We start from the raw sequence: 11,184 nt of genomic DNA, 5'->3' as shown, positions 1-11,184 counted from the left end.
TCTACAAGTGAAGAAACCTTAACCCCTTGCCCCACTCCAGAGACGAGCACATAATCCAGGCTGATACTCTGGCACCTCACAGTCAATGATGTACTTTTGATGTCTAGTCACATGGCAGCCAATTTGCGCACAGCAAGGTCCCACAAACAGCAATGAGGTCAATGACCAGATCATCTGTTTTTAGTGACGTGATTGAGGGATAAACATTGGCCCAGGACACCGGGGAGGACTCCCCCGCTCTTCTTCGAAATAATGCCACGGGATCTTTTATGCCCATCTGTGGAAGGCAGACGGGACCTCGGTTTAATGTCTCATCTGAAAGACGGCACCTCCGACAGTGCAGCGCTCCCTCAGTACTGCACTGGAAGCACCAGCCTGGATTATGTGCTCCAGTCTCTGGAATGGGATTTGAACCCATGACCTCCTGACCCAGAGGTGAGAGGGTTACCCACTGAACCACGGCTGACAGTAACTTTAATATAAAATGGCTCCCATCCCCTGTCACCGCTAAGTAATGTCCTGAATCCCGCCCGCCCCCAGCTGTACCATTTAATATTTTACATTCCTCGGTCAGCTCCCCAGTTAACCAACTTCTCCTCACACTGCACGACTTGTCCTTCTGTAGCCTTTCCTCGTAGCTCCGTTCATGTTAGCGTTGCGATCTCTCTCGTTGCCCGTCACTGCACCTTCCCCGGTTTAGTGCTCCCGCCGCAGAGCTGCGTGCGTATTGGTCAATCTTGGTGCCACGGTCAGCGTGTCCTGCCCGGGTGATGCTCGTCGTCTGGTCGGTAAAGACGATAATCTTCACCTGCCCCGCGGAGCTCGGTTCCACATCAGTGTCAGCCGTGGCTCGGTGGGTAGCACTCTCACCGGTGAGTCAGAAGGTCGTGGGTTCGAGTCCCGCTCCGTAGACTTGAGCGCATAATCTCGCCTGACGCTCGCAGTGCAGTACTGAGGGAGCGCTGCACTGTCTGAGGTACCGTCTTTCAGATAAGGCATTAAACTGAGGCCCCATCTGCCCTCTCAGGTGGACGTAAAAGATCCCACGGCATTATTTTGAAGAAGAGCTGGGTGAGTTCTCCCTGGTGTCCTGGGCCAATATTTATCCCTCTTCCAACCAGATTATCTGGTCATTATCACATTGCTGTTTGTGGGATCTTGCTGTGCACAAATTGGCAGCCGCGTTTCCTACATTACAACAGTGACTCCATTTTGGAAGTGCTTTACTGGCTGTGAAGCGGCTTGAGGTCATGAAAGACCATGTATAAGTGCAAGTCTTTCTTATTTTTCTTTTTTAATTCGGAGTCCGTTCTGCGTTAGACGGGACAGCGGCAGAGGTCCGATAATTGGCTTCGCGGGCCTGGGAGGGAAGAACCAGCCAGACTGTCCCTCCGCCCTCTCTCTCTCTCTCTCTTGATCGTTATTTAATGACATCCCCCTGCCGATTAGGGCAAATGTACCGGGCGTTCAGGTGAGAAGACGATTAGCTTCGGCTGTGATTGGCCCCGTGCGGTCGACGAGCCTCCCCAACGCTGACCGTCTAGGATGGCAAAGGGATAAAAGCCAGTTGACCGAGATATTGGGACGGGCTAACAACAACAACAACAACAACAACCACCACCACCACCACCTTGCATTTATATAGCGCCTTTGACATAGGAAAAACATCCCAAGGCGCTTTACAGGAGCCATTTAGCAGACAAAATCTGACACCGAGCCACATCAGGAGGTCAAAGAGGTAGGTTTTAAGAGGGAGAAATTGAAAGCAAAAACAGTAAAACCGAAATGCCTGCAGCCAAATGAACTCGCCGGGAGGGAGGAGCAGCCTGTGAGCTGAAGCACGTCGCAGGCTGGGCCGGGAGGGAGAACCGCCTTGATTTTCCGCGCCAGCTCGCCCCCTCCCAACAGTCCAATACCCGTCCGGAAGGGGCAGGGGAGGCGGGGCCTCGGAGAGCTTTTATAAGGCGGAGTCGAGGGCTCGGTCGGGTCAGTGGGGACGGTCTGAGGACCGACCGGCCGTGCGCGCTCCCACCACCCCCCCCTCCTTTTACAGGTAAATGGAGTTTGTTAAATATCCTGGGAGTGGGCGAGAAGCGTTCCTCCCCCCTCCTCCGTTTCACGGGCTGGGGTGGTGGTGCTTCTTGTTTTGTTTTGGTTAAATGAACAAACCCTTTTAACTCTTGTGCAGTAAACACAGCGGCGTGTCACACATGGAGCTGATTTGCGTGTCTGTGAGTCGCACCAGGAATGTGAAGATGAAAGGTTGTAAAGTCGGAAGGAAGGGGAGGGGGGGCGGCTGTGAATGGATGGGGATGAAGCAATCGGGTTTTGGTTGAGGGTTTGATGAATTTTGCCGCCCCCCCCTCGCTGGAACAGAACCCCTGGCACGAGGTGGCGTATTTAGCGAACGGTTGTACTGAACCTCACCGGTGAGTGCGAGCGAATCTTTGGAAACCAAGGTTTCTGATGTGACTCCTTGAAACAAACGGGATTCCCCCCCGCCCCTCTCACCGGCCGAACTAGTCGATCGGCCCCCACCACCCGGAACAAAGGAAAAATTAATTGCTTGAAAGATTTGGACTCTGGCCTGGGTTTTTGTGTTATACACGGCAGATGAGAATCATTAAACGTTTAGTGAGCTTTTCCTCTCCCCCCATCCCCCGTGACCCTCGTACTTCGAATATATCAACGCTTCTCAATCTGTCCGGGCTTATGTTTGCCTGAAAGAAAAAAAGAGAGATACGGGAGGGGTGGAGAGGGGAGAGGGGAGGGAAGGAGAGGATACGGGAGGGGAGGGGAGGATACGGGAGGAGAGGAGAGGAGAGGAGAGGAGAGGATACAGGACGGGAGGGGAGGATACGGGAGGGGAGGATACAGGAGGGGAGGATACAGGAGGGGAGGAGAGGAGAGGAGAGGAGAGGAGAGGATACAGGAGGGGAGGGGAGGATACAGGAGGATACAGGAGGGGAGGGGAGGATACAGGAGGGGAGGGGAGGATACGGGAGGAGAAGGGAGGATGCAGGAGGAGAGGGGAGGAGAGGGGAGGGGAGGAGAGGATACAGAACGAGGGGACGGGAGGAAAACATTTTTTTTCCTTGAGAAAGAGTATCAGAATGACAAATCTCAGCTTTCTGGAAAGACTTGAGGATCGACGCAGGACATTGAGCAGTTTTAGTTTCTCCCCCCTACGTTGGCGTTTCTGCCGCCGGTGGTTCTCGTCACCCTGTGGTGATGGAATGCGGCAGCGGGCGTTGGAATATCCGATTGACAAGGCGGAGCAGGAGGCAATCAGATAACTGGAGGTCCTGCAGACCCACTCGGTGGTGGTACTAATCCAAGATGTCCTGCCCTCTGCAGCAAGTGCCTTATCTCGGTCACACCGTCCCGTGGGGGAGGAGGTGCCGAGCCAAATCACATCCGTCAGGGGGAGCAGAAATCTTTTATAGAACATTTCTGATTCTCTCTCTCCCTCCACCCCCCTCCCCCCCCACTCCACCCACCCCCCCCCCCCACCCATTGCCTGACCTACGACGATTGTTATTGTCAGAGTTGTACAATATGCCAGAAACCCACAGCTCTGAATGGTTTATTATATTATATCGGCGGACCCAGGGGACCCAGGCCAGACCCCCAGTAACCACCGCCCCTTCCCCATGTATCCAAGGAGTCACTGGGGGCCAGTGGGGGAAGGGGGGAAACTCCAGTTCCTTAAATCTCAGAACAGCACAAAATCCCTGGGTTTGGTTGTAAATCATTGAAGGAATTGAATGAGTTTTGCAAGTCAGGGTCATGAATTGCTCGTTCCACACGGCGCCCTGCAGAGTGTCGGAGACAATAACCGATGTCAGGAGGATGTTGTGCAATGTGTGGGGGGATTGTCCATTGGTCCGAGATTGTGACCATGGAACTATGCATTATGGGAAAGATTCAATGTTAACTGTAAATTTTGATCGCATTTTCCAATTTTATTTCTCTCCTCTCCCCTTATCTCCTCCTGTATCCTCGCCGCCCTCCTGTATCCTCTCCGCCCTCCCATCTACTCTCCTCCCTCCTCTCTCCTGTATCCTCTCATCCCTCCCCTCCCTTGCCTCTCCTCCTCTTCCCTCTCATGTATCCCCTCCTCCTTCTCTCTTCCTGCATTCCTCTCCTCCTTTATCTTCCTGTATCCCTCTCTTCCCACATCCCCCCTCCCCCCTCCCCCCTCCCCCCCTCCCCCGTCTCCTATATCCTCTCCTCCTCTCTCATCGCTTTCCTCTCCTCCTCCTCTCTCTTGTATCCTCTCCTCCTCCTCTCTCTTGTATCCTCTCCTCCCTCTCCTCTCTTTTCCACTCCTCCCTCTCTCTCTTGTATCCTCTCCTCCCTCTCCTCTCTCTTCCACTCCTCCCTCTCCTCTCTCTTCCACTCCTCCCTCTCCTCTCTTTTCCACTCCTCCCGTCCCCTGTATCCTCTCTTTCCTCCTCTTTCCTGTATCCCCCCCCTCTCCTCTCCACCTCTCCTAAAGACCTGCCTCCTGGCCTTGCGTTCCATTCCATGGGCACCAGCAGTCCTCGGGCACCTTGCCCAGGTGGCCATTCTTCACATGTGACTCTGGACAGTGGCCGAGCCTCCCTTGATGGAACGGTTCACATCAGGAGGCGGGTGTATGGAGAGCGGGGAGTGTAAATCAGGCGTTTTCCCACCGCGTGGAACGGCGCACTGGAACAGCCACCCACTGTTCTGTCCCGTGTTTCTCTCCACTCGTTCTCTCCTGAGTCTTTGTTGTGGTATGGGTCTGGGTGCAGGGGTCCGGACATTATCTGGTGATCAGCTAAAGTGGCCTAGACAGTGAACATTACAGGCAGGTTAACTGTAGAGGAGGGAGGTTTGTTTGGAGTTAATTGAACGAGGCAGAGTGGTGGTAGGTTTGCTGTAGCCAGTCTTTCTCCAATGCCCACACACCCGTAGTTCCACGATGGGCAGGGCTCCAACTCAGTGGAACCTCCAGCAATAAACGAGAACACGACCACAAGAAGGGACAACCGCCCGCCCGCCCGCCCGCACCCCCCTAACCCACCCCAACCCCACTCAGTCTGACCACAGGTTTGGTGCAGGGCAAGCAGAGAAAGGGGGAAAAAGTAACTGAGAAAGGAGAGAGGTTTTTTTTATTTTGTTCTGATTGAGAAAGCGAGGTGAAGGACCAATATGTTGGACACATATTTTTCCAGGTTCCCCTCCAAATCACGCACCATCCCGACTTGGAAATATATCGCCGTTCCTTCGTCGTCGCTGGGTCAAAATCCTGGAACTCCCTTCCTAACAGCACTGTGGGAGAACCTTCACCACACGGACTGCAGCGGTTCAAGAAGGCGGCTCACCACCACCTTCTCAAGGGCAATTAGGGATGGGCAATAAATGTTGGCCTTGCCCAGCGACGCCCACATCCCGAGAATAATTTTTTTCAAAAACATGTTTGTTTTCTGCAAGTCCTTGGAACCCGACTTTCCACCGTGCAGTTCGGAGCTGATCTCAGTCTTGTGCTTTGGGTGAGTTAGCGATGAGATATTTCCAACACTGGGACTTTGGAGAGAGGAGGGCTGATTAGCCCATTATCATGCGGAGGGCTGGACTGACAACACAGCCACACCCCTGCACGGAGCAGGTCACCCTGATCATAGAATTATAGAAAGGTTACAGAACGGAAGGAGGCCATTCAGCCCATCGAGTCCGCGCCAGCTCTATGCAAGGGCAATCCGGCTAGTCCCACTCCCCCACCCTATACCCGTAGCCCTGCAAATTTTTGCCTTTCAAGTACTTATCCAGTTCCCTTTTGAAGGCCATGATTGAATCTGCCTCCACCACCCCCTCGGGCAGAGCATTCCAGATCATAACCACTCGCTACGTAGAAAGGTTTTTCCTCATGTCCCCTTTGGTTCTTTTGCCAATCACCTTAAATCTGTGCCCTCTGATCACGCCCAGTGATCAGCGTGGCTTCGGACTGTGCCGGTTCCAAGAGTGAGCAGCGGTCTTCCTCTGCAGCCTGTGCTGTTAGGACTATAATATAATAAGTTTAGGGTCGTGTGGAGCATAAACACTGGCATAGACCAGTTGGGCCAAATGGCCTGTTTCTGCACTGTAAATTCTATGCAATCCCATCACTCGACAGATAAAGGCTTTGCAGAACGTGACGTTACCAACAATCGCAAGAAAAGCTAACCTATCTTCTACCAACTTTCTCGGCCAGCTATTGCAGAGGATTTACTGTCCCCTCACCCGCTCCGTGATGTGTTGGGTGGAACTGGTTTGAAACATTCCGTTGTGAATTGTAGGGATTCACAAATTGGGATGTATTAAAAGCTCAATAGTGAGGTAATCCTGCCACTTTATAAATCATTGGTGAGACCGCACTTATTATACTGCGTACAGTTCTGGTCACCACAGTACAAAAAGGATATTGCAATGATTGAAAGGATATAGAAGAGGGCAACCAGAATGATTGCAGGGATTGAGAGTTTGCGTTACGAGGAGCGATCATGTAAATTGGGCATGTTCTCACTGGAAAAGAGAAGGTTGAGAGATGATATGATTACTGTTTTTAGGATTCTAAAGGGACTAGATAATGTAGACCACGACAGGCTGTTTCACCTTGACCAGAACATTAGAACCAGAGGACACGGCCTGCGCCTGAAGGGGAATAAATTCAAAACTAATCCGCAGAAAGAATATTTCAGTGAGGGAGTGGACAATCTGTGGAACAGGCTTCCTCGGGAGACGATGGAAGCAATTAGTATTGATTCATTCAAATGCAAATTAAATAGATTTCTTTCAGAAGATAATATTTTGGGATCCAGTATATGAGTAATTTGAGACATGACGTGTGGTGAGTGTAACAGGCTCGGGAGGAACAGGTGAGTTTGGACCTGTGGTTCCCAAATCTCTCCACCACTGCGGGATTTCCTTGCCTCATGTCTGGGTCTGTTGTAGACTCATTGATGGAGATTGATTGTTCTGATTAGTTAACAACTCCCATTATCATTGTGCGACTACCAGGATGGTAGAAGGCGAACTAGATGGACCTTGGTCTTTTTTTGTCTAGCAGTTCCTAAATATTCCTAAATTCAAATAATCACCTTGAGCGTAATGCTGTGTTAAACAATAAATGAAAAAGTGCCGACAAGTTTTGTTACTTTATATAAAGTTATGGATCCCTCTTTTAAGTTAATGTCAGCCGTGGCTCAGTGGGTATCGCTCTCGCCTCTGAGTCAGAAGGTTGTGGGTTCATAATCCCACTCCAGAGACGTGAGGTCAAAATCTAGGCTGACACTCCCAGTGCAGTACTGAGGGAGCGCTGCACTGTTGGAGGTGCCGTCTTTCGGATGAGACATTAAACCGAGGCCCTGTCTGCCCTCTCAGGTGGACGTAAAAGATCTCGACACTATTTTGAAGAAGAGCAGGGGACTTCTCCCCAGTGTCCTGGCCAACATTTATCCTTTAGCCAACACCACTGAAACAAATTAACAGGTCATTTATCTCATTGCTCTTTGTGGGATCTTGCTGTGCGCAAATTGGCTGTCGCATTTCCTACATTACAACAGTGACTACAGTTCAAAAGTACTTCATTGGCTGTAAAGCGCTTTGGGATGTCCTGAGGCCGTGAAAGGTGCTATATAAATGCAAGTCCTTTCTTTCTCTAGCTTACATCCAGGTTCTGAATTTGGTCTTCTCACACCAGGCATCATCCAAGGTGATCTGCTGCAGTCTCCCACCAGTGCAGTTCAGGAAGAGGGCGGGAGTGGGGAAGGAAGAGGGCGGGAGTGGGGAAGGAAGAGGGCAAGTGTGGGAAGAAAGAGGACAGGAGTGGGAGTGGCCCAGGTTGACTGGCGGTTGTTTCCTTGTTTCCTTCGCACCCTGAGGGGTAATGCTGTTTGGCCCCTTCTTATAATAGTTGAGATCAGCAAAGTCAACATCATGGCCTCCAGTCTGCATCCTACCTCTTATCGGTGCATCACCGCACTGTGTGATGGATCAGCTGGTTGAGGAGATATTTAAATTGATAGCTGAGCCATATCTTCTCGATTGATTCACTGACTTGATCTTGGCGGGGATGGAGGCCATTTCGTACTACATTAAACTGTCAACTGTAGTGCGCTGGTGTCAGTCTCGCCTCTGAGCCAGAAGGTCGTGGGTTCAAGTCCCACTCCAGAGACTAGAGCACAAAAGCTAGGCTGACATTCCCGGTGCAGTACTGAGGGAGTGCTGCACTGTCAGAGGTGCCGTCTTTCAGATGAGACCTTAAACCAAGGCCCCGACTAAATGATCCCATGGCCGCTATTTTGAAGAAGAGCAGTGGAGTTCTCCCCGGTGTCCTGGGCCAATATTTATCCCTCAACCAACATCTCTAAAAAAAAAAAAAAAAAAAAAGACAGATTATCTGGTCATTATCACATTGCTGTTTGTGGGATCTTGCTGTGTGCAAATTGGCTGCCGCGTTTCCTACATTACAACAGGGACTACACTTCTAAAAGTACCTTCGTTGGCAGTAAAGCGCTTTGGGACGTCCCGAGGTGGTGAAAGGCGCTATATAAATGCAAGTTAGTTCTGTTCTTTCTGACTGTAAGCAGCGCACTGAGGGGTGATATCAGAGAACCGGTGAGTGTGAGAGGGATGAGTAATCGGTGAGCGAGTATAAATGCCGGACAAAATTGTGGAATTTTGGCTCAAGAAGCAAGGTATGATGAAGCCTTTGTTCCGGAATGGGCTGAAGTTCTTTCTGTGGGACAATAGCAAGGTGTGTACCCTGACGCTAGCTTGGTTAAACATAAAGCAGTGGTCAATTGGGTGAGTTGTTGACTCCAAACCAGGACTGTTGTAGTTTGGATCTAAGATTGAACTGTACTCAGCGAGGATGGATTTGGTTCCTAAACTCTAAGCCTGACTTCCAGGTGGAGCGGACCTCGGGTTGCCAACTCTGGCCGGACACATTCCTGGAGGTTTCACCACATGACCCTCCTGCCTCCAACCGCCTTCCTCAGTCAAACAGCCCCTTTACCCCCAACTCCAATATTTTTTGGAACTAAAAAGTGTTCAAAGGAAATGTTTAAAAACACACAGTTTTTTTTCTACATCCTTATATGATTTTTTTCTCCCGGGTGTTGCTCGCAGGAGAGTCCAGGAGATTAATCATCAACTCCTGAAGGCTCCAGGGCAAACCTGGAGGGTTGGCAACACCGAACGGCCTACAGAGCACGAAACTCCAATTTCAGATTGGAAAACTTTTCGTAGGATTTATAATTTTTGAGGATTCTGATTAGGGGGACGATATAGTAGAAGTGTTTAAAATTATGAAAGAACGGGAGAGGGTAGATAGAAACAGACTGTTTCCAGTAGTTCAGGGGTCAAGAACGAGGGGCCATTGATACAAAAATCAAATGCAAGAGATCTAGAACAGAGGGACTTCTTCGCACAGAGAGTTGTGAGGAGGTGGAATTCACTTCCTGGGTTAGTGGTGGAGGCAGAAAATATGGGGGTAGTTTTAATCCCCTCCCCAGGACGGGCGGGACAGTGGCGGGGAGGGGGTTAAATTGTTAAAAATAGGAAACCCGACCCCAGCCTGCCTCGACTGCACTTACTTCCGGTTTAATTGCGGTGGGTTTGGGGGGGTGGGCGAGTAACCTGTTCTCGAGGGTGGGGGGGGGGGGGGGGTCGGTGATTATAATATGTTAATGAGGCTCCATGCCTCAGATTTTGTCAGTGACTTGGATTTAACGCCTCCAGCACGGATTTCCCGGGGCTCAGGAAAACCCGGCAGCTGAAGGGAGGCGAGAGCAGCCGGATCCAGCGGGTAAGTGCCTCTCCAGCACTGCTCGCGGGCCAGCAGGAGCAGGACAGCTCCCCTCCTCGACCCTGCAAGCTAACCTGCCGCGATCTCAGCCTTCCCCACAATCAGCAGCCACACCCTTTCCCCCCCCGCCCCCCCAACTCCCCCGTGATCACTCCCTCCCTCCCCACGATCGGACGACCCCCCCCCCCCACCACCGCGATCTCTCCCTCCCTCCCTCTCCGGCCCCAGCTGCGGCCTTCCACCGCTGGCTTTCCCACCCGGCAGCAACCAGCCTCTCAGCCTGGCTGGCTACCGGACGGGAAACGGAGTTAAAAAATTCTAATGGGTATCTGTCGTTAAATTCGGTAGCACCTCTGTGTTCCTGGTATTTTCAGGTATGACCCCCACCCCCACCGCTCCCTCCACGTAAATATCGGGGCCCTTGTCAACATTCAAGTTTAAATAGGTAGATGAAGGAAAAAGGGATGAAGGGATTTGGGAACAGGGAGGGTTTATATTTTTATTCGTTCGTGGGATGTGACCGTCGCTGGCGAGGCCGGCATTTATTGCCCCATCCCTAATTGCCCTCGAGAAGGTGGTGGTGAGCCGCCTTCTTGAACCGCTGCAGTCCGTGTGGTGACGGTTCTCCCACAGTGCTGTTAGGAAGGGAGTTCCAGGATTTTGGCCCAGCGACGATGAAGGAACGGTGATATATTTCCAAGTCGGGATGGTGTGTGACTTGGAGGGGAACGTGCAGGTGGTGTTGTTCCCATGTGCCTGCTGCCTTTGTCCTTCTAGGTGGTAGAGGTCGCGGGTTTGGGAGGTGCTGTCGAAGAAGCCTTGGCGAGTTGCTGCAGTGCATCCTGTGGATGGTACACACTGCAGCCACACTGCAGCCGGTGGTGAAGGGAGTGAATGTTTAGGGTGGTGGATGGGGTGCCAATCAAGTGGGCTGCTTTGTCCTGGATGGTGTCGAGCTTCTTGAGTGTTGTTGGAGCTGCACTCATCCAGGCAAGTGGAGAGTATTCCATCACACTCCTGACCTGTGCCTTTTAGATGGTGGAAAGACTTTGGGGAGTCAGGAGGTGAGTCACTCGCCGCAGAATACCCAGCCTCTGACCTGCTCTTGTAGCTACAGTATCTATGTGGCTGGTCAATGGTGGCGTTCAGGATGTTGATGGCGGAGGATCCTGCGATGGTAATGACATTGAATGTCAAGGGGAGATGGTCATTGTCTGGCACTTGTCTGGTGCGAATGTTGCTTGCCACTTATCAGCCCAAGCCTGGATGTTGTCCAGGTCTTGCTGCATGCGGGCTCGGACTGCTTCATTATCTGAGGAATTGTGAATGGAACTGAACACTGAAGGGTAAATGTGAGTAGAACTGTT

At 51.5% G+C, this 11,184-nt stretch overlaps 1 protein-coding gene across 1 annotated transcript in view; it reads left to right on the top strand.

The window, feature by feature from the left end:
* The first annotated feature begins 1,979 nt into the window (after positions 1 to 1,979).
* Positions 1,980 to 11,184, top strand: part of vill (villin-like) — a 119,569-nt gene continuing 110,364 nt past the window's right edge. Inside the window, exon 1 of the mRNA XM_067968361.1 lies at positions 1,980 to 2,053. The gene's annotated coding sequence lies outside the window, so the exon portion shown is untranslated. The remainder of the gene's footprint in view (positions 2,054 to 11,184) is intronic.

Source organism: Heptranchias perlo, chromosome 2, assembly GCF_035084215.1.
Source record: "Heptranchias perlo isolate sHepPer1 chromosome 2, sHepPer1.hap1, whole genome shotgun sequence".
Lineage (NCBI taxonomy): Eukaryota > Metazoa > Chordata > Chondrichthyes > Hexanchiformes > Hexanchidae > Heptranchias > Heptranchias perlo.
Note: the sequence above shows the minus strand (reverse complement) of the source record. Positions and strands in the feature narration are given on the sequence as shown.